Raw genomic sequence first — 3,443 nt, forward strand, 5'->3', positions numbered from 1 at the left:
CACGATCGAGCAGGAGCCGACATTGGTGGCGGAGTACCGGCGGCTGGCAGCCGAGACGGGCGACACGAAGGACATGCCGGGCCACCTCGCGGCCATCCGCAAGTAGGAGAGTGCTCAGAACAAAGTTTTCAAACAAACATGATATGACTTCCACCAAATGACGTTCCTTGGTCAACTTCAACCTGCATAAAAAGTTGGAACAGATATGCTTAGAAACATGACTATTGTTAGCTAGCTTATTGTTTTGAAAAAAATAAGAATCAGGTTTCTTGTTTTCGCAAGTACACGGCCATGATATAATCTCCTTGCTGTCCAGTTGTATTTCAATGTACGGAGAAATATATCTCACTCAAGCTCCCTATGTAGACTGGTCATGGACTTAGTTTAGAGCATTTATGTTCTCGACTGATCCTAAAGCACAAGTTAGTAACTATCAGTGTTGCTCTGAACTAGTGTTCACATAATCCATAAGTTGGAGTATGTACTAATGTCTAGACCTTTTTTTTGTAAGCTTCAGATTTGTTCTGAAGTAAGTGTACAAACAGGGTTACGTTCCATATCACAGAAGAAGAAAAGGTAAGAATGTGGAGTATTTCTTAATGAGGCAATTCAGCAACACACCAATGTTGGACTATATCTATACCTACTAATAAAAGAAATAGTTATTCTTAGTCCGTCATGCTATTTTATAGAAAACCCCCAGATTTTTCTGACATTAAACCCGCAGTAGATATCAAATGTTTTTTAAAATACTCATATCTTCTAAATCGTAACTCCAAATTTAACATGTTATATATGAATTTTGATTAAAAAATATGTAGAATCTGAACATGTTGTTATTTTACCTATTAAATTTTAAAAAAAACATACTATCTAGGGTGCAATCTTAATCAATAATGCATTATCCGTCTTTCTTTCATTCCGGTAGTGATTCGGATTGGGGATGAACACCTCAGCAAATCAGGATTGGACACGAAATTGAAGATAAATTTGCTAGAGACACCCAATAAATAAGGACGTGCATGACAAGAAATAAAAGAAGGACCCAATAAAGATGGGATGTCCGCTATAAAAGAAATAAATGAAAAAAAATAGAGGAGATCCGATAAAGATGAGATGTTGCGCTATTCTCATATATATAAGAAGAAGAAAGAGAGGACATGCATGGCAAAAAGTAAAAAGGAGGCATGCACGACAAAAAATAAAATAAAAGACATGTTTGACAAAATATAGAAAATGATGAAACAGGGACCAATACCTATGACATGTATGGCAAGAAATAGTGATGAAATATGGACGCAAGTACCTACTTCTGCAGGAGACCATACAAAAAAATGTTCTTTTCTAGACAAAAAATATCTCTTTATGCTTAAAAAAAGCATGTATCTTTTAACAACTCTTCATGTATTTAAGAAATATGCATGTGAAAAAAGTGTTCAAGAGTTACCCTAAGTTGGTGATGCTTAAACTGAAAACCACCCTTGATGCGCACATGTCTTCGTAGTGTGCTAGTGTGTCATCGCCTGTTTTTGTCGTTTTCCTTTATCGGCCTTTAACAATACCTTATTTGACACATGACATGAATAAATGCATGATCACTTGTCCGTTTTTTGTACGGATTAAATCTATATGCAAGCCGTGTTGAAATAAAATACATGTGGAATCTTGAACTACGCTTTTGTAGGCTAAGACCATCTTTGTTTGGGCGGTAGCTACAAATTCTCATATTATAGACCATTTTTTATAAATTAAGAGCATGTGGTTTTTTTTCTTCCGTTACAATGCACGGGCCTTTTTGCTGGTATAAGCATAAGTGTATCGGAAATGGGCAATATCGGAAATGGGCTGACTGACGAATTGTGAATGCCAATATTCGGATGAGCACGGTTGAGATCACCAGCAATAATTATTGGATTGAAACTTTCAAGTTTCTCCAGGCCACAAGGTTAACATTAGTTTATACTTCTCGCAAAAAAATAAACATTAGTTTATACTTTATAAAGTTTTGCCCCTGACTTCTACAGATAATTTTGGACACTCCTAAAACATCCGATCTGCAGACTCTTCGCAGACTTCTACAGAAGAACCCTTGACACTGAAAGTTTAAACCGAGCAGTAATCGTTCTTCTACCTAAGAACGAGGCCGCGATCACTCCTGACGCCTTCCCTCTCATTTTTCTTTAGAACTGCCCAGTCAAAGCACTTGCAAAGGTGCTAACAAACGTACTTAAGTCACTCATCCCCTCCTCGTTTATGCTGAACAAACCGGCATCCTCACGGGCAGATCAATCGCTGAAAATTTCGTCTATGCCGCTGACCTTCTGAACTGTTGCCACAGTGTAAAACAAAGCCAACACTCTTTATCAAACTTGACCTTAAAAAAGCTTTTGACTCTGTAAGCTGGGAAGCCTTGATTAAAATCCTTCAGGTTAGAGGTTTTTCCGATCTTTTTTTTCTTCGAAAAGGGGTTATCCCCGGCCTCTGCATCGGAATGATGCATGCGGCCATGATTATTAATAAGCAAAAAGTGCAACACAAGTCTTCATGTCTCAAGCAAAGAATGAAAAAGGCTCACAAAGAGCCAAAAAAGTAAAAGATAAGCCACAACCGGCTGGCAACAAGAGATAGAAAAACTAATTGCCTATCCTATTACATGACCGTCATCCAAACCGGTTGAAAATAGCCCGTGCTACCATCTCCCACCGGCAGATCTAGTAACCATACACTCCCTGGCCTCCATTGGAGTGAGTAGCGACCACATACGGATCAACGCAGTGGCTCGGAAAATAACCTGCAAAAAAGAATATTTGTTGTTCTGTTAAAAACCAAATCATTTCTGCAGTTCCAGACTACCCATAATAAAGCACATACTCCTACACGAATATGTCTCGATGTTTCAGAGTCTATCCCATCTAACCACGTCCCAAATAACGTGTTGATAGTATTTGGAGGAGTAATATTAAATGCTATGTGAACCGTCCGCCATAAATTTTTTGCCAAAGGGCAATCAAGAAAGAGGTGTTTGATGGATTCATCATGGTCGCAAAAACTACATCTTCTAGATCCTGCCCAGTTGCGTTTTGCCAAATTATTCTTGGTTAAAATGACTTGTTTATGCACAAACCACATAAACACTTTGATTTTCAAAGAAACTTTGACTTTCCAACATGTTTCGAACGAGGGACAACGCTAGAGTTGATAACATTCAGATACATGGATTTAACCGAGAACTCTCCATTCTTAGTTAGCTTCCAGCACAACTGATCAAACTATTGAGACAACTGAACATCCATCAGACGTCTCACAAGGTGGAGCCAAGCGTCCCACCTGTTTCCCGCTAGCATCCTCCTAAATTGAATATTGAGAGGAGTGGACTGTAGTACTGTTGCAACGTAAGCGTCTTTTCGCTGAACAATACTATAAAAAGAGGGATATTGGATTGC

This window comes from Triticum aestivum, chromosome 7D (genome assembly GCF_018294505.1).
Source record: "Triticum aestivum cultivar Chinese Spring chromosome 7D, IWGSC CS RefSeq v2.1, whole genome shotgun sequence".
Lineage (NCBI taxonomy): Eukaryota > Viridiplantae > Streptophyta > Magnoliopsida > Poales > Poaceae > Triticum > Triticum aestivum.